This window comes from Bemisia tabaci, chromosome 4 (genome assembly GCF_918797505.1).
Source record: "Bemisia tabaci chromosome 4, PGI_BMITA_v3".
NCBI classification, from domain to species: domain Eukaryota; kingdom Metazoa; phylum Arthropoda; class Insecta; order Hemiptera; family Aleyrodidae; genus Bemisia; species Bemisia tabaci.
In genome coordinates this window covers 27,449,444-27,470,542 of record NC_092796.1, presented here as the reverse complement: position 1 = coordinate 27,470,542, position 21,099 = coordinate 27,449,444, and the positions used below count along the sequence as shown (strand labels likewise).

General features: G+C 37.9%; 1 protein-coding gene and 2 long non-coding RNA genes across 4 annotated transcripts in view; 1 reads left to right on the top strand and 2 right to left on the bottom strand.

The window, feature by feature from the left end:
* Positions 1-21,099, top strand: part of LOC109044571 (uncharacterized) — an 84,922-nt gene that overhangs the window by 13,623 nt on the left and 50,200 nt on the right. The gene's annotated exons all lie outside the window — the stretch shown is intronic.
* Positions 1,012-4,977, bottom strand: LOC109037296 (uncharacterized). Its single transcript, XR_011899743.1, has 2 exons — positions 4,853-4,977; positions 1,012-3,153 (listed from the first exon to the last, which is right to left on the bottom strand). It is a non-coding gene; the product is annotated as an uncharacterized lncRNA (long non-coding RNA).
* LOC109042378 (uncharacterized) lies at positions 13,045-14,802 on the bottom strand. Its single transcript, XR_002010065.2, has 2 exons — positions 14,199-14,802; positions 13,045-13,270 (listed from the first exon to the last, which is right to left on the bottom strand). It is a non-coding gene; the product is annotated as an uncharacterized lncRNA (long non-coding RNA).

Sequence of the window (21,099 nt, the reverse complement as noted above, 5' to 3'; positions counted from 1 at the left end):
ATGGAAGATTCGGAGGAAAGTGGATACGAATATTAACTTTTTGAATCCTGGGAAGCTGGATCAGGCCATTCGGGACCGTAATCTTCTAGGAAGGAAAGCCATCGCCATGCTAAATGGGATCCTTTGGGACCAAAGGATTTCCAAAGACAACAAGAAGAGGATTTATAACTCGGTTGTCAAGCCTATTATCACCTATGGCAGTGAAGTGTGGCAGTTGAAGAAGCGGACCCAAGAAATGCTCAAGGCGACCGAGATGGATTTCTGGCGAAGATCGGCTGGAATCTCGAGGAGAGAACGTGTCAGGAATGAGCGTGTCCGAGAGATAATGGGCGTTGAGGGGACGATTGTGCACGATATCATGACCAAGCAATTGGTATGGTATGGGCATGTGCAGAGAATGGCTGATACCAGGTTGCCGACCCAGATAGCACAGGAATATTCAGAGAATATTCTGAGGACATTCATTGATAAATCCAGAACATTCTCAGAATATTCTGAGAATGTTCTCGGAATATTCTCAGAACATTCTGAGAAAGTGTGAATGAAACAAGTTCAGAACATTAGGAATATTCTAGGAATATTCTGGGAATGTTCCATCAAAGAACATCCGTGGGACATTACAGAGAAGAAAATTCCACATAAAAATTTCCACGGACATTTTATTTTTTAACGATTGAAGAACAGGAAATGTTCAAGATTTTTTTTTTAAATTTTGATAGAAAAAAAATTGAACATTTTCTATGGCATTCAAAAAAAGGAAGGAAATCAAGACACTTTTAAAATTAAATACATTTGCGTGTTGAATGATCATTTGCGACTTTGACACACATTTAATTTTAAAATCATGATTATTTTTCTGGTCATTACAAATTGTAATATTTTTTTTAAGAAAGAATTGACAGTACAGGGATTTCTCGTAACAGGGGGGAACAAAAAATGTCGGTGGAAATTCATGATTCTACGGTAATTGAAGCTGGCAGTGGAAACTTTGAAATAAGATACCATAAAATCTAGAGAGGAAAAACGAAAGAAGTATCTTTATTCAAAAATCAAATTTAGCAAATAAGCTGTAGGCGATTGAGAACAGAACGCTGATGATAGCTTGAACTGGAGAAGTGGTCAAATGAGAAAATAAAATTTACAATTCGAACGCCAAAAATAACACCTACTTGTGCGCTTTGACATTGCTTAGCTGCGCCTTTTTTTAGGAAGAAAACACAAATTTGGGGCTCTTATCACAAGGATTTCCCCTGAGAAACTCTTACCTACTAGAAAAAATAAAGAAAATGAAAAACATAATAAATTTAATATAAATTACCCCTGAGAAAATTTATTTTTAAAATATATATTTTATTATTTTTTCTTCTCAGACAAGAAAAAGCACAGTAATTTCCAAGAGATATGGTTCAAAAGTTCTTCTAAAAAGAGGAGAGCAAGACAGGAGAGGCCGCATACATTTGACAGCTAAACTAGGATTAATGGCCTCAAGATCAGCCTCCGAGGCTGTTTCTCTAACTTTTCTAATACTGATCAACTGTCATCAATAAATTTATTTGATTGAACCAAGGACAAAGATTTACTATTATACAATGAAAAGATAGAATATACAATTTTTTACAATATAATGTTCAAACCTAACAAATTTTACACTCCATTTCTCTACTTCTAACAATTTTTGACTTGTTTTACACAACCTTAAAAAAGAAAGCTCAGAACAGAGATGCTTAATTGTTGATTGTAAAAAAGTCAGTTTCGAAAGTACAAAAAAAAGGAAGGCAATTTCTCAATGCATATCCCATGTAGCATTTGGATTTCAAGATTAAGTAAGGGAAAAGTAAACGTAAAGTAAGCTTGAGGTAAGCTTAAAGTAATGGTGAATTCACATTTACTTCACGATTAAGTGATCCTTAATCAATTTTGAGTAAAACTGTCACTTTTTTTGAGAAGGACTTTAAGTAATCGTTACTTGAGGTTTATTAAATCAGTTTTACCAAATGATTACCTAACGATTTACTGTACATTAAGTAACACTTATATAATTCTGAGGTGTCCATTTCTGGACCAAAATTTAAGCTAATATTGATATCGCCACTTTCCGGCCAAAGTATCGCAAGCTCCATGCGAGGTTTAAAAATTTCTGCTGCCATTTAATTTTTTTATAGAGAAATCGTTGAATCTGTTTGAACATTTCACTGATTTTTATCAGCAGCACTGAGAAAATTTAGTGAAATTTTTGGACAGCTTTGTCGAACAATTTCTCTGTAAAAAAATCAAATGGCGGCGGAAATTTGTGAACATCACATGGATCTTGTGATACTTTGGCCGAAAGGTGACGATTTATTCATGCATTGATTATCAATTGAAGCTTACATCACTTCAGAGCCGAAAAGTTCCATTTGCTCCTTCCTTATCTTCTTTTTCTTAATATTACTGCAGCTTTAGTGTCGGAACGAGGCCTGTTAGCTGCAATACTTTATGGTGAAATTTAACAGGGTGATATACACCACCCGTTTCAGGCTTATTTCTCAGAATAAATTCGTACCTACATGCTTCAGACTCATGGAGCCAACAAACCGAAGGGAAAAAATGCAGAATTGATTCAATTACAAGGGCATTAGGTAATTTTATTTCATTTATTGACAGTTTCCTGTGGCAAAATAGCATGCAAAAGGAAAATATAATAGATATGACTCACCAAATTCAACTGATCCTTCATCAAAAATAAAACCTGAAGAAAAACACCAATGATGCTATTCATGATACTTTGGACACAGCACTTTCACTTTCATTTATTTTCTCCTTTAGAATAGAGCAATGCATATTAAAGGTAACTAATCGAACTTCACACCACTTCAAATTTCTTAAAAAATTTCCGGTCAGACATAAAATTTTTAGGAAAACAATAGCTGCTAAGTACTTATGTTTATTTTCTCTGAACACACTTCAACTTCTTTTGATGATGTTGCTTTGAGGCGATTCATGGTGAATTTCTCAAAACCAGATGATTTTTAGTCGCTGCTAATTTCCTATCGGATGACTGCTCAGATGAGAAACTGACAGCCATGTCATAGAATAGTAGCCGCTTTCTTAATCCAGAATGTAAGAAATCCAGAAAGAGGGAGCAAGCTGGAGTGCAGGAAGCCCTTCAAAAACCTGAAAAACAGACAAATAAACAGCATTATACAAGGCATGGTGACAGTTCGATGAGGTGACTTGTGACTGTTTAGCTCTTAGATTTTATTCATACTTGACGTGCAAATTTTATCCGTTGAAAAAAAAAATTACCTAGATCTCCAGCTGTTTCATTTAAGTAGAATGAAATTTTAAAATAATCATAAAATTGCAATTCTTTCAAAAACTATAAATCGGTGTAACTTCTCAATTGTTAATACCAGAGATTTTTTCCAGAACTCTCTTGAAACTGAGGATTTTAATTTTTTGCCCTGTCTAATGTAGAAAACAGGTACCTAAGTGAGGTACAGGTAAGAGGAACACTTACCAAAACCAAGTTGCCAACAATTTATTTTCAACCCGTTTCAGCAAATATTTAAACTGAGAAAAAGTAGGCATCTGAAATCGGACTTTAATTATCTTCTTTTCTCCCCCTCCAATCAAACACAACAATTGAAATTGTTACATCATTAACACATATCTCTTTGAAAATTGACCTTACAAGTTCCCAAAATTTAGGTTAGTGCAATGTAACATGATTTTTCTCATTTATTGTGCTCTTGGAAAAAACAAACATACTGTTTACCGCACTCTAGTTCATTTGTATAATAATGCCCTAGCATTCTTGGATACTTTCATATCTTGGTCCTTACACGCAGTTTAATGAAATGCTATTCCGATGTGATGATTGATCATGCTTAATTTTTACGGCAATCTACATTGCCGTGGTGGTAGTAAATAATCAAGGGACAAAGAGACGGAGGCAGGGCTCACGAGAACATCATTTCTTTTTATTCCCTACTAGATATTCTAACATGCAGAAGCTCAGTTTTAAGAAAAGTACAATGGGTCAGTTGTATATGTCACAGAAACAAATTATGATACTTAGTTGCAGGTCCTTTTCGCTGACAGTGCTAAGTCACGCGAGTGATGTACTGAACATTCAAGAGGTATCATTTTACATTCACTGAGAGAATTAGAAGAGGTTATGTGTTGGATCAACCTAATGAAAACGTACCAGGTAGAGTGGGTAATAAAAATAATAGAGAACGGGACATATCATCACTCCTAGGACAAATGGACGCAACTTTGTATTGTACCGAGCCATATTGTTCATATAACTTGGTGCGTACTTGCAGGGTTTGTGTGAAAATGGAGGTATGACCTAATAATAAAGAAGCGATGAGATGTTTTAATAGCAAGATGAGCTTGGCCCAACTTAGTGAGTGGGACATTGGTCAAATCGGGACGAAGGTCTAAATTTGCGCACCTTTCTGCCATGATGGCAAAGAGAGCCATAAGCGCATTTCTGCACGAGCCATGATTAGCACATGATTTTATTTGTCTTGAAGTTCATCCCAGCCTGCACTTATCGCTCTCTTCGCTATCACTGCAGTGTTGTCTCATGAGAGTAATAGAGACTTCCAACTTGTGAGACAAAAGTATTTCATGGTTTCCAGTGAGTCCTAAACGATACCTGCCCTCTCCATGTTTTCCAGAACGACTTTTCTTCTCATAATAATGACACTGTGACAGGTATGTCATTTCATGTGAGGAAGTGAGAACAGAAATTTCGTTGCTGGAGGGAGGAAGATCTCAGTTGATTTAGATCATTAATTTTGGGTAGGGTCTGTCGATCTACATTTCCTGAATGATATACTAACAAAATTTAAGTACTTACATTTATTTTGGAGGCTGCATCAGAAGAGAGACCGGAAAAATGCACCAAAATCGTCTCTGGCTGTAACAACGGAGGTAACGGCTAGCGCAACCAGGCATAACGGACGGCGGAATTGTAGGTTAGGTCGTGAGCAGTGTTCCGATATTAAATCCCTAGCGGGGAAGAAAAAAAATCCCTAGATTTCGCTAAAAATCCCTAAATCCCCAGATTTGCTCAAATATCCCCAAAAAATCCCTAGATTTTGCAAAAAACCGCCATTTTTAACGTAGAATCATGACGTCATTCGATATATCGATTTGCAATATTTAAATCTGATTGGCTCGTTTGAATTTTGCCGCTCTCTGAAAGCAGTGCTAATCCAGACCAATAAAATGAAAGAATATTAGTTGAGTTCTTCTTATTGTCTTTTTACTGTTGAATGCAGTTGAATGTCAAGTACATCGAGTGACGCAATCGTTTTAATTTCCGGCTTATTTACGGGGAAAATAGTGTTGCCAAAAAGGCCTACAAAATATAGATGAAAAAATATTTTCGATTGTCGAAGCTAAAATTGAGGTTAAAAAGTCGATTTTTGCTTACTTTACCTCATCAAAAAAAATCCCTAGATTTCCTGAAAAATCCCTAGATCCCTAGAAATTCCGGAAAATCCCTAGATCTAGGGATAAATCCCTAGACATCGGATCACTGGTCGTGAGTTTTGGAGGGAAACTACGAAGCACGCTGTCGTACTTACCCGAAAAGTTCCGGAAGAAGCCGAATCGTATGATCGTATGGTTACGGCGCGGCTCGCGTTTTCAAATAAATTAAGGTGAATCTTATGGAATGATTTCCGTAACCCTTGCGCGGGGGAGCGCTGCAGTCGCGGGCGGGTGACTGATTCGCGGGGGGGAGACATTCTGGCGGGGGGGCGTATGTGAATCGCGCGCGGGCACCACTGTTGTGCGCGAGGGTGACTGATCCGGGGGAGGGGGCCATTGTTTCGATTCATCGAAGAATCGATACACTACAGTGTTGCCAAGCCTATACACCAAATTTTCATGTCTATGGTTTTGAAATGGACATTACAAGCAGAGATGGAAAGTGAAATTTCACGTTTTGAAATTTCATGAAATTTCACGTGAAATTTCATGAAATTTCACAAGGCCCGAATAAATTTCAAAAAAATTGAAATTTGTTGATTTTTCAAAGAAATATTGTTACTAAGCCTCGGAAACGGTTCAGATGATCCTCCTGCTGATGCAGCAGAATATGGCCCACTAATGAGATGCTACACCCAAAGGAGGGGGCACAAGGGGGGTTTTAGAGAAAGTTAGCCCTAACCTAACCTCCAAACCAAATGTAAACAGACATGTACCCAGCAAATCGCGTGGCCGTGGACAAGATTATAAGAACATCCATAATATGGAATGATTTCCGTAACCCTTGCGCGGGGGAGCGCTGCAGTCGCGGGCGGGTGACTGATTCGCGGGGGGGAGACATTCTGGCGGGGGGGCGTATGTGAATCGCGCGCGGGCACCACTGTTGTGCGCGAGGGTGACTGATCCGGGGGAGGGGGCCATTGTTTCGATTCATCGAAGAATCGATACACTACAGTGTTGCCAAGCCTATACACCAAATTTTCATGTCTATGGTTTTGAAATGGACATTACAAGCAGAGATGGAAAGTGAAATTTCACGTTTTGAAATTTCATGAAATTTCACGTGAAATTTCATGAAATTTCACAAGGCCCGAATAAATTTCAAAAAAATTGAAATTTGTTGATTTTTCAAAGAAATATTGTTACTAAGCCTCGGAAACGGTTCAGATGATCCTCCTGCTGATGCAGCAGAATATGGCCCACTAATGAGATGCTACACCCAAAGGAGGGGGCACAAGGGGGGTTTTAGAGAAAGTTAGCCCTAACCTAACCTCCAAACCAAATGTAAACAGACATGTACCCAGCAAATCGCGTGGCCGTGGACAAGATTATAAGAACATCACACCCTTTTAGAAACGTTTTACTTTAGTACTTATCCATTTTTGAAACTGAGATTTCCGACTCTAAAATATATATGTTGGCAGTTTGGCACTGCTGAGAATAATCTTTATAGTATAATTGTTAAATATGTAGGACATTAAGTTGGTTCAGAAATATACCACTAAAAGTGCCGTTTTTTAGCATTACAATTTTTAGCATCAATTTCTCCAACGTTTCTCAAATAAAAGTCCCCCCCCCCCCCCTCATAAAAAAACTAGTATTTTCATGCCGATGCGTGGAGGAAATTGTTCTTGTGGTGGAGCGGAGGCACTCAAGTGTCAATGATGCATTACTTACGAAAATTAAGGACCCATGACTTACATAAGTGACATCTGACATGACACCGAAATCTTCGTGATAAAAAACTGAGCTGCTGGAAGAGTGGGTGGTGAGGTTAGGTTAGGTCAGGGGGGGCTGAAAAATCTCAATATCGAGAATCACCGTTTCTAGGCGTTTCTTGGCCTCTTGAATGTATCCTCAAAAGTTTCAATAAATTTCATGAAATTTCGTGAAATTTCATGAAATTTCATGAAATTTCACGCGTGAAATTTCACTCGAATAAATTTCATGAAATTTTCCATCTCTGATTACAAGTTCGAGTTTGTTCTGAAGATGGAAGAAGAAGAAGTTACTGTTGTTTGTTTACATAGTTCACGAGGAATATGGGGTTAGGTTTTATGCTTCAAATTTATGCTGACTTTAATTTCGTGGATTACTGAATATCATAATACGTAATTTGGTGAAATTAAACGCCTATTGATTTGGAGATGGCTGCTATTGGGGGAATAGGTAAGTACGTAGAACTAATTTTATTTTATCGCTGACAGTCTTCCGGAACTGTAATTTGGGCAGCCCAAAACATTGCCATAGCAGATAACGTAAACAATCTGTAATCAACGTAATCAAACAGTTAGAACATGATTTTCTGTTGAATGGCGTTGTAAACTGATATGAATTTTGTCGACTCATTTTTTTCCCTAAACCTACGAAACACCAAGGAGGCCATTTCTTGGACTTTGGACATGAAACGACTTAATCTGTTTTTCCACAACCATACATCATTGCACCAATATTTTTATATAGGTATTGGAAGAACTTTCAGACATTATCTTCCATAAAATTATAATGTTTCAATATAGCGATGTGTAAGATTGTTTACGTTATCTGCTGTGGCAATGTTTTGGGCTACCCAAATTACAGTTCCGGAAGACTGTCAGCGATAAAATAAAATTAGTTCACGTACTTACGTATTCCCTCATTAGCAGCCATCTCCAAATCAATAGGCGTTTAATTTCACCAAACTACGTATTAAGATATTCAGTAATTCACGAAATTAAAGTTAGCATAAATTTGAAGCATAAACCCTAACCCCATATTCCTCGTGAACTATGTAAACAAACAACAGTAACTTCTTCTTCTTCCATCTTCAGAACAAACTCGAACTTGTAATGTCCATTTCAAAACCATAGACATGAAAATTTGGTGTATAAGCTTGGCAACACTATAGTGTATCGATTCTTCGATGAATCGAAACAATGGCCCCCTCCCCCGGATCAGTCACCCTCGCGCACAACAGTGGTGCCCGCGCGCGATTCACATACGCCCCCCCGCCAGAATGTCTCCCCCCCGCGAATCAGTCACCCGCCCGCGACTGCAGCGCTTCCCCCGCGCAAGGGTTACGGAAATCATTCCATAGAATCTACACCCAGTAGTTGGGAAATTTTCCGTCAAGAGATAGCGGCACAGTCGATTTTCAGGGGGGACCGTTCTGATGAGGATATTTTTGAAAATATAGCGAATATCATAAAAAATCGACCGAATACGCGTAGATAATTTTTTTCTTGAATGGTTGACGTATAAATCATTGAAATCCGTGATGTTTGGCGAGCGAAATTATGCAGACCGTTTTCGGACACTTGCAAAACGGCAACGCTGCCGTCTTGGTGATATGTTTACACTCCGGTTCTAACCTATAAAACAAACATGTATTTTTGATAGACCACAAAATTTTAACTTGATTAATTACAATTGTGTCGTGGAAGTAGTCTTTGATTGTTAATTTATCGAAAATAAGTTATTATGCTATAGTTCTTTTCCTGGTGGCTCAGTTCAGTCTGGTTCAGTCCACGTTTTGACCATTCCGTACCTCTATTGTCACCGTGCAACCTGTCCATCAATTGGCATAATGAAGAAAATATGTTTTGAGGTAAGTTGATATCTGGTTTTCCACCTAAAACTTGGCTCATGGTTACATAATTTCACATACTCTGCCAACATTTCAGTTGGAATCTCTAAGGGCGAACGAGTTATACCATTGACATTGCCCCTAAATCTGGAAGTCAAATTCCATCAATCGAAGCTGCTGTTTTGACCTGAACACACGTCTATTTTTGTTGCCATGTGTTTATGTCACTGTTTTTTTTACACAAGTTAGAATTCACACTTAACCCTGTACTAAAAAATACGGTGTAGGGTGAATAACTCATGATCTTAATCCAAACAAGGAAATCATCCGTTGATGAGATGAACCCTTCTGGCAGTGCTTATCTGGAGAGTAAAGCATAACGCCTGAGGCGCAAAGGGCTTGAGGGTGTTGGACAGTAAGCCCTGTAGTATCCATGAAACTGCAATTTAATGGTTAAACTCCCAGAGTACATTCTCTGTTTGCGATGTAGCAGACTTCCTGTAATACTTTATTTTTTAAATGGAAAACTATTCAGTGTCACTTCTTGAAAATTTCTGTGACTTTTCTCTTCTGCACAAAGAAAATTCTGTGAAAACCTCAAAGAATGACATTGATTTTTTCTCCTCAATAAAAATAAAGTGGGAGCAGAGATTTTTAAACACTGCAAACGAGATAGGTGCTTTGGGAGTTTCATCGTCGAAATGTTCCTATCCAGACTAGGACTGTCATTTGACAAAGCACTATCAGCATCATCTGTGCCTGTTTTCCACATAAGACGGGGCAAAAACTGTATTTTTCAGTTTCAAGAGAGCTCTTCAAAAATTCTAATTCTAACGATAAAATCTCCTGCATCACAATGGAAAAGTTACACCGATCTATAAGTATTTTTGAAGAAAGAAAACTGCAATTTTATGAACATTTGGAAATTTCATTCTAGATGAACAGCCTGAAATCTAGGGAATTTTTTTTCAACAGATAAAATTTGTACATCAAGTGTAATTAGAATCTGAGAGCTGAAGGGTCACCACCTCTTTGAATTGACACCAAATGACCCATTATACAATTCAAATGCATGGGATACAGAATAATGCTGTTTAATTGTCTGTTTTCAGTTTTTTGGAGCGCTTCCTACACCTCAGCCTGCTCCTCTTTATTCTGGATTCAGAAAGCGGCTACTATCCTATGACATGGCTGTCAGTTTCTCATCTGAGCAGTCAAGCGATAGGAAATTAGCAGCAACTACAAATCATCTGGTTTTGAGAACTTCACCATGAGTCACCTCAAAACAAAATCATCACAAGAAGTTGTAGTGTGTTCAGAGTAAATAAACATATACCTAGTTCTCCTAAATTTTTTATCTGTGACCAGAAATTATCTAAGAAATTTAAAGTGGCGTGAAGTTCAAATAGCTACCCCTTACATTCATTCCTCTAATTCTAAATGAGAAAATAAATTAAAGTGTAAGTGCTGTGTTGAAAGTATCCTAAGTAGCTTCATCGGTGTTTTTATTCAGCTTATATTTCTGATGAAGGATTAACTGAATTTGGTGAGTCGTTACCATCATATTTTCTTCTTGCATCCAATTTTGCCACAAGTAACCATCAACAGCTGAGTCCCCAAATTTGTTCATTAAGGTATTAAAAGAATACTTTTTACAAAACCCTCTCTACACCTTGCAAGAGTTTTTAAATTTGTAAGAGAACTCTTTTTTGTAACTTTTTCTAATGTGACTTGTATTGAGCCTTTCTGTTCAGGGTAATGTACTAATCTTTACAAATAGCAAAATAACAGATTATGTAAAATGCAAAAGTGCCCTTGAAATTGAATAAATATTGCATTTTTTTCTGAGTTTGTTGGCTCCTTAAGTCTAAATGATGTACTTACGTTTTTATTTTGTTTTACCAGCATTTATTTGTGTGTACATTGTCATGAAGCGCACCGAAAACTATTTCAGGTGTCACGGAAAGGCTTTCTTTTCCTCTTTGAAAAATGTGCAAATTGGTAGAGTGCCAAACATCTAAAATCCACACCCTGATTGACAATGATGTTTTGAATGTAGTAAATATGTAAACTTGAAGATCAATTATTTTTCTCTTTCTTTGGAGAAGTCTTGCAGAATTTTTCGCTCTGAGAGAAGAAAATCTACTCATGCATGTAAAACTTGACTTTTTATTAATTTACATTTTTCATCCAATTCCACTGTTTTCTAATTGCCTAAAGTATGTTTTACTTTTTTTCGCCAAAAATAATTTAATGACTAGATCGGGAGAAAAAAGTCTGTACCGAGTGGTCTGCATCACCCTCTAAAATGTCGCACCACAGGACTGCAGCTAACAAGCCTCGTGCCTATACTGAAGCTGCTAACATCTACAGGGCCCTTCCTATGATTGTCGCAAAGGTTCTTCACTAACTTAATCTGTTTTGCTCATTGATCCCAATGGACAGCCTTGAGACCATCTTTCATAAATCTGTGGTTGCCGTTCGTTTTTCTACAACTGGAAGTTTTTTCCTCCAAAAAGTAACCAAGAAGCTGTAAAAAAATCGTTTAAGAAAACTTGCTCTCCATATTTTCCTCGAGTAGTAGAAAAAGGAACGAAAAATTTCTCAGCAGGTACTCAAGCAATGTGCAAAATCTTGAAAGCTTTTGAAAAATCTTATGCTTGAGGATTTTGCATCTTATTCAGGTGAGAGTATGCATTTGAGCTGAATGAAACTGGAAAAAATCTGGATATTTTTAAGAATTCTCACTATAGTTAAAAGAGGCCCCCCTGACAAATTCCCCTAAAAATAGGATAGGTAATTTACTTGCATATTATTTATTACAAAGGCGTTTGAGGCCTTCAGTTTTCAGGTTTAAATGTTGTGAACTCATCTTTAAATAGCTTTGATACATGTACAGATATTAATGTTCAAATTACTTCTGATAGTGGAATTTTTTTATTTTGGCTGAATTGAATGAAGATTTGTTGAGACTTTGCGACCAGAAGTTGAAAATGCCCGAGCAAGTGCAGGCGGGAAGAGGAAAAATTTTAAACTTTAAAAGTTTAAAGTCAAAGGTCATATCTAAGAAAAAAAAAATTGTCATTTAGCAATCGGTGGGAAATTTTATGGAAAGCCGGAGGGCAAGTGTTAAGGGGGTAGTCTACCCAAACCATCTCATTTTTTTTTTTTTTTTTTTTTTTTTTTTTTTTGGTGCATTTCAACAGTATACTTTGTCTAGAAAACAGCAAAAAGTGATCAGATCATCACCTTTTTTTTAGGCTTTCACGAGCCTTGTGGGAGATATCTCGGGTTCTACAATAGCTATATACTTCTTTTTTTGTAAAAAGAAAAACTCATGATTCAGGCTACAACATGTCAGAAAAACATTTCAATATTCTTTCTTTTTCATTTTCAAAAATTATGAATAAGCTCAGATGATTAAAAATAAGATAAAAAAATTAGAAATCTTTCTTTATTACAAACTTCCATTCATGAAACAAAAAATCCTTTGGACACTTTGTAATAAACATACTTAGACACATAATGAGCCAAAGAATATTGAAATTCATTCATCTAGTCTTGAGAAATCTCTGTCACAAAATGACCCTATTTTTTCAATCTTTTGTGGTTTTAAGGGGAAGGAGTGCCCCCACCCCCCCCCCCCCAAATTTTATTGGGGGGAATCATAGTTTGAGGTTACTACCCACCTTATGCCAAAGTTTCAAGCCAAAAGCTTAAAAACTTAACAATTTTTTTTTTGGGAGGGGGGGGGGTAGACTACCCTCTGAAATGTGAATGTGTGGAAGATTTTGCACCCCTGTTTGCAACATTTCAAGCAGTCTCTCAGAATTACAGTTTGAGAAAGTAAATATTTTTACTAAAGCTCATTGTTGGAGTAAAATATTTTATTTATAGGTAGTTAATGACTTCTGCAAGAGGCAGGAGTGAAGGTTTCGGATTTTTTTTCGTTAGAATGAGAGGGACCGTATACAAAGTAATGCAGCAGGTACGATGAAAGAATATTTTGTATTATTTGAATTTAAATACAGGAGTGTACTAAAGTAATACTTATCATCTAGTTGATGTAGAGCTTTTTAGACATGTTACATAAATGTAGCAAATTGTTAAAGTGTTACATCTCAGCCAGAGAATTGATCTTGTTTGGGAATCCGAAAAGAAAAGGCATCCTTCTAGCAAGACCTGAGAAGCATTAGTAGGCTGGTATCCACAATCCTAGAAAGAAGAGACCAGAAACTGTGTAATATGAAAAATAAGAACTATGAATCAAGGATATGAAAGAAATAGATTGTTGCCTGTAGCAACTTGGAGACATTCTACAAAAATGTGGTTCGAGGAGACCTAATTCACTTAGTCTCATTTGACATTCAAATAATGCATCGGTTCATGTTAACAACAGTCATAAGTTTTTCACCTGGCCTAAAGTCACCAAGGCTCAAAGACTCTTGCTGCTTTCCAAACTTGCTTGAAAAGGCACACAATTCGTCTAAGAAGCAGTTGCATTCTAGCTGTTCAGTCGAAAAGGAATTTTGAAGGTGAGAGGGCACTCAAAGGGGCCTAACATTGGCAAAAATCCTATCTTTAGAACCGGCAAAAGAAGAGAATGAACAAACGTCACATCAAATGATAGCACCATTCAACATAAATGTAAAGGTTAACCATTGCAGATATGGGACCGCTGATGAATAATGCACCCAGGTTGATATGACATTTGTTGCTTCTTTTCTTTCCCTAGTTCTAAAACAGTCATCCCTGATTGAACTTTTCACAAGTCCAACTATGAGAGTCGATTATTACTTTTAATTTCTCTACCTACAAAAGTATAATCCGGAAAACTTGCTTATCTACTCAATAAATCGCCCTGAATCGCAACCGTGTGAATGGGTATAACTCTGCATGGATAAATCTTAGGGATGCAAATAGAGCTTGAAAAAGAGTAAATAGCTGTTGGCAGTATACAATGCCAAACTGGTTCAGCAGGATTGAAGTTTTAATCATTGCTGCATGGATTTCGGCAAGAAGTTCCAATCATTGATGCTGGAAAAAAATCTTCATGCTATCCTTTAACATCTGCTGCAGATTCAGTTCTAAGTAAGTAGATACAAAACTTGTGAAATATTTGCGAGTTCAGGATATTACATACCTGTGCATGTCATGTTTCCATCATTTGTGGGTACAGTTTCTTGAAAGGAAATCCTTAGATGTTGCACAATTATTTAGCTGGATGAATAAAAGTACAAAGTAGGTAATTCAAATTCACCCCAGATTCACGACTGTAAAATATTCCCACAACACTTCAGCACTCTGATGAAATTGTTTTCTTTTCGATAAAATCTTCGTTCAAATACAAATCATCTAACCTCACATTGAACACACTTTGATAACAACAGAACCCGATCTCAGGTCTCCGAGGCTAGGAAAGGAATTTCATCCATCGCCGGCCGAACTTCCTTGCTTTCCTCAAGGGGGGGGAGGGAAGCGACCAGATGTAAACAAACGTCACAACATGCTATCTCTCTCTTACACATTGAGCCGCCCATAAAGAAATCGGTCTGCATAAATTCGGGTATATTTTTGCAAATAATACCCACAAATTTGGTATCATTCTAGTCAAAATGTATGCTGCTACGCGTATTCGGTCGATTTTTTGCATGAATTTCAAGTCTCAGTTAATTATTCACTCTCAAAGACTCGCTCACGTAGCAGCGCGACGTGGTGGCGGTTTCTGTCCCTAAATCGCTAGAGATTCACCTTAAACCATATTTTAAAGATAAAACTTTCTTCAAGCACGAGCAGATCATCCGAAAACGCGAAAATCTAAAGAAAGGCACCCACACAGCTAATTTTTTCTTGACAAAGAAATTTTCTTTAATTAAAATTAATATTTTTTTTTCATCTAAAGAAACATCAATGAGACCAATTTTTTTCTAAATTTAAATAAAATACTTCATTTCAGTTACACTCAATTTCTTTGACTCAAAAATATGTTTCACTGAGGAAAAAAAATCTTCGTCGAGAATAGGATAAGATCGAAAGAGTTGATACGTCGCTGTCGCTGCCAAAGGTCGCTGCATTGCAGGAAGATTGACTCGGACTGCCCGTATCGGTGCATAAACAGTGCCCCTTCAAGGGCCTTTGCGGCAACATTATATACAATCGGTCCTTCTTCCAATGTCCACAGCTAGAATAAGAAAATCTACGTTCCACAGCGAGTAACTTTTTATGGACGCGTGCTGTGACACTTGGAAACGTTTACGTAATAAAGTTCTTACACATTACTGAAATGTTAATTTATAATATTATTTGGAAACATATTTAATAAACATTGTTACAATTTTAAATTAAAATATGTTTTTGAAAAATTATTGTATTATATTTCTGCAGTGTTTTTTATGAATATGATAATAACATTACTTATTCACGTTTTAATAATATTGCGTTAAATATTATCGTAACATTATCATGAAATATTACTCAAGTATGTTGCGTTGCAAGGTTTTTGTAATGTTTCTTGTAATTATTTTTAAAACATTGTCAGAAAATGTTATAAGACAACGTTGCAAATACATTATCAACACATTGCTGAAAAATATTACTGTGAAATGTTGCGTGAAACATTTCCATGAAACATTGCCAAAACGTCAACATTGCCGGCTTGCCGGGCGGGCAATTGGTAAATAATCAAGAAAATAAATAAATATATTATAAGTATGAAAGCAATTGAAAAAATAAGTAATAAAAGTAATTTTAACAAAATACCCCATAAAAATATATAAATAGATTTTACCATCGAAAATCAAATAATAATATATAATATAAATTAATTAATACATTTTAAAAAAATTAAAAAATTGATTCGTTTAAGCGCGGAAAAACGAAGAGACGGGCCCGGAATTTAATAAGTGTAGTAAAAAAATTAAGGAAGGAAAAAAAATGAAAAAATATTAAAGTGAAAAAAACTAAGAAATTCCAAGTCCCGTAACTAAATGAAGGGTTCAGTGCATAAATCAGGTGTGACATTTTTGTGATGTCGAGAAAACGCGTTTGAAGCATGAAAATTACATGGGACCTATATACCAGGTGGTCCGCGCCGCCACGGGCGGGTACGAGCTCAGCTCGAATGTTCAGAGGACATTCTGAGAATATTCCGAGTTTACCTGCTGATCCAGAATATTCTCAGAATATTCTCTGAATATTCAAATGCTGCCCAAAAAGTCGGAACATTGTCAGAATATTCTCCGAACTTTTTGTGCTATCTGGGGAAGAAGGTGTTGGAGTGGGTCCCCCCAGGTAGGCGACGGAGAGGACGTCCAGCCAAACGGTGGGTAGAGGGCATCCACGAAGAGATGGAGAGATGCCAACTTCCGGAGGATCTCTACCATGACAGATTCCTGTGGAGAATAGGCGTCGCAGAGCGCCCTAGCGCGCCGTAAAAGCGGCTCATACATACATACATATGCCCGAATACGCATCATAAGGGACCTATGTGCTTCCTAAGTTGCCAAGTATTAATTATTGTTAGATGATTGGTCTAAAACATTCAATACAACCAGTAAAAATTAACTGTCGTCCTACGAGATTCGAACCCCCGCTCGCAACAAAAAGGATATGATTGAAGCACTGACTTGGCGTCTCAATCAATCGAGCTATCTCAACGCTCATTCACGGATGGAGAAAAGATAACAGTTAAGTGATCTCGGACGCTGAGCGGGGCTTCACAAAAGACGTCCTTGAGATTTCAACGGTTCGGCCACTGGCGTGGTAAGAGAAAACGGATCAAGCCCATTACTCTGTGAGACATTGTTTACCTATGCTGTCATGTGTCACAAGGTTCATGTCAGAATGCATTTGCGATCGCGGCAGTAAACTGAGGCAATATTTCTGTATTCATGGATTAAATCCATCAATCGAGTTCTGATTTTGGCTCATATATCCGTAACGGGTCCTCCAGAACAATTTTCCGCCTTGTACGATGGTTATTATTTCTTTATATCTATGTTTAAAATTTGAGGTGGGATAATGGCGGCTTCTCAAGAGCAACGAGGTAGGCGATCTTTTGCACCAACGAACAGAAAACTGATGGCGAAAAATAGCCAATGAAAACCTCCCAAAAAAAAGAATTTGCCTAAAAACGGAACTTCGTGGTTCTGCGCAGATTTACCAGTCAGACACGACATCTCATGGTGGGAAAAAAACTCGCTGAAAGCGAATTTTAGAAATCAACACAACTTGACGTAGAGACATGATTGGCTAAAAAATACAACGGTTTTTGATACATCGGAAAATCAACCAAAAATCGGAGACTGGGCGAAACGCTCAAGGTCGCAGAGGTATAGGGAATCCCATAGCGAAAGCAACGGAACGATTGTAATATCATGGGGAACTCCGTTCCCATGACAATAAAAGCGGAGATTTTGAAACACCGCAACCAGGAAACTAGTCTCGCAATTTCACCATCGATTTGTACTTACGGAAACTTTGCCACACTAGTATTATGATACTTTCTATTTTGTATTTTCTACTCGTACAAATTCACCGTAAGATTTTGATTGTTGAAATTGTTGTGTTCGTCAATTTTTCTGCTGGCAAATCTCTTGGGAATCATGAATTCTCACCGGAAAGAAAGTCTCTTAAATTTAGAGTTTAGACTCTTAAAAAATTCCACAAGTAAAAATACTCTTGATTCAATTGGATTTTTGCTTAAATCGAGAGGCAATCCTCCTAATTTAAGTCGATTTCCTTTCGATTCAAACAAAAATCAGATGGAATTATGTAAAAGTATTTCTTTTGTCAATTGTTTTAAGAGTCCAGGCTCTGGATCCGAGAGACTTTTTTTTCCAGTACTGCCATGAAGCATTTCTTAAAATATAAAAAATGGTTTTAATGAAACTTGTAAACATGTTCTGCTACTTTTTTGAGAGGCACATGATCCAAAGAGAGTCCCTCCAATTGTAGAACACTTTTTTCCTCGACCTTTCACTCTTTCGGTTTCCTTTTTTATTAAATTCTAATGTCTCAATCTCAAGCCCCGCTCGAGATTGAAATTTTTCATCCCCTGTGATCCGGCGCAATGCACCCCCTCCCTCCTTCGGACCGAGTCGGAATTCCACTCGACAGGAATCGAGATCAAATTTCAGGGAGCCTCGATATTTCCCCGGTAGAATGCACCCGCGCCGCGCTGCCGCCGCGCCGCGTCTGACTCGACTCGACGTCGGGGATATATATGGATGCGGCGCCTGCAATTTTGCAGATGCAACGCGCCGCGCGCACACCTGGCGAAAGTCTCATAGCTGCGCTCCCGGAGGGGCTTATCCAGCATAATAATCCCGGGGATGGACGCCGGATCTGGCGCGGCTCCGGGCGGGACGCGCCGCGCTTCCTAGGGACGCCCGCCGCGGCTGGCAACCGCGGTCTCTTGGAAAATAACGAATTGCGAACTTTCTCCGGACGACTGGCGCTCATCCTGCGGTGCTCCGAGGTAGCCCGGCCACGTCATTTTTCCGCCGATTCTCTGTCGACGGAGAAACTATGCTTTCAAACACCGCACAGTGGATCCAGTTAGAGTCCCTTTATACACAAAAAAACACATTGGATCTAGAGTCCAGACTCTTGAAAACATTGACAAGAAAAAATACTCTTGATTCAATCAGATTTTTGCTTAAATCAAAAGGAAATCCGCTCAAATTAAGAGGCTTGGTTCTTAATTTAAGGTAAAATCCGATTGAATCAAGGGTATTTTTTCTTGTCGATGTTTTTAAGAGTCCAGACTCTAGATCCAATGTGTTTTTTTTTCCAGTGTACAATTTTTTAAGAGTAGCCCAAGACAATGATAACAGTGGAAAAAACAAGGAGGAAAAACGGGGAACAAGGCTAAAAATACACAACTAACAAAACCCGAGACGTTTCGACTCAAAACTGAGTCATTTTCAGTCGGAAACAATACAAATTTAAAAGGAAAAGACGAGAAAAAACCCGAGCCCTACATGGTGGTGGCCGGAATCGGATCTGAGAAAAAGAGAAAATTGAATTTTGAAAAAGAATCGTCTTATTCTCAGATTCCGGTCACCACCATGTAGGGCTCAGGTTTTCTACCGTCTTTTCTTTTACATTTGTATTGTTTCGAACTGAAAATGACTCAGTTTTGAGTCGAAACGTCTCGGGTTTTATTAATTGTGTATTTTTAGCCTTGTTTCCCGTTTTTCCTCCTTGTTTTTTCACTGTCCCTTTATACTGAGAGTAGAGACAATGCGAATCCACTCCTGATTGGTTCCCGTATTTTAGGCCTTCACGGTGTCACAAACGGGAATAAATATTACAGTTTCTCCAACTGCAAAGATTATGAACCGGAATGGACCGGGAAATAGGAGGCACGGCAAGGAACAAATGAAATGAGAGCGGGAACGGAGACAGGAATTCGGGAATGGGTTGATCAAAGATTACAGCAATCGTCCGATTTGTGTAATCTTTATTCCCGTTTGTGACACCCACAAGCCGCGTTGTCTCGACTCTCTTTATAGAGGGACTCTAGATCCAGTCCATGAGAGCGGTCGGACATAATTTGGAAACTTTAAAAGCTTACGACTCCGTTCATACATGCAAAACGTTGAGGTTTTCAAAGTGGTTCGATTGGGTCCCTTGTGAAATTTTCTTCCAGAGACACCCCTTAAACTTTAAAATTTGACGAGTCGAACATCGAAATTTGCAGTTTCTGTCCAAAAATTCATGTCCGAATTCTCTTATTGACTCGAACTACTGTGCGCCGTTTACGGCCTTCGCCGAGAAATACAGGATGATTCAAGGCAGAACCGTCAGACTCCAGAAGCGTGTTCTATGGGTCAAAATAAGGATTTTTTCTCCCATGAAAATTTGCCCAATCGATGTTGTTTGAATCAAAAGGTAATCGACTTAAATTAAGAGGAATGCCTTTCGATCTAAGCAAAAATCCAATTGAATCAAGAGTTTTTTTACTTGTGGAATTTTAAGAATCTAAACTCTGACTTTAAGAGACTTTCTTTCCGGTGAGAGCTCATCGCTCCCAAGAGATATGCCAGCAGAAAAATTGAACAACACAACAATTTCAACAATCAAAGTCTTACAGTGAATTTGTGCAAGAAGAAAATACAAAATAGAAAGTATCTTAATAGTAGTGTGGCAAAGGTTCCGTAAGTACAAATCGATGGTGAAATTGCAAAAGTCGTTTCTTGGTTGCGGTGTTTCAAAATCTCCGCTTATATTTTAATTTTTAAAAAGAGGCCGGACCAACATCATGGTATATAATTGTCATAGAATATTTTTCACATATAGAATCAAAACCATCAATGTCTTTTGTCTTCTTTTTCTATCGCTTTGTCTATAAATTTCAACAATCGGTCCAGAGGTTCCGATTACTGCCCCCAATCGGAGCCTGATCTCAGGAACAATATATTTCAGGGAGGGGCTCTAACAGTAAAAGCAGTGTAAGCGGGTATGATCAAACTTAAGTTCGGAGGTCTGTGTTATTTTTTATGGTATGCTGATACATTTGCAACTTTTCGAACAAATAATTTGTCTATTGATGACCAATAAATGTCGAGGTGAGTATTTCTCCAGGCGAGTTTTTGCAAATAACGTTAAATTGCTGAACCAAATACTGAACTTCTCGGTCATTATTAATCATTAGGGAATCATACAGCATATTTAAGTTGAAGAATTGGAATTCTCATTTCCGACAGAAGACACTCTGATTATTCCCTGGAAAATGAATCGCACGCAGACGTTTGACCAAATTTTTGTGCAGCAAATAGAATACTTTTAATTGCATTTAAAGCCGTTAGCGATGCGCCGTGAACACGGTACAGAATAATTATAAACCGCTTTCTGTCGTGAGGCAGCCTGCCTCAAATTTCGGCGGCAAATTTCTGTTAGCCCGCGGTAGTTAAATCGTAAATCCGGCTTTAATTAAAGAGGGGCGGTGAGTAGTTAAATCCGCCCTTGTTTTAAGGGCTACACCGTGTTATGTTTTGGATTAAATTTCACAGATTGACAAAAATTAATAGGATTTGTCC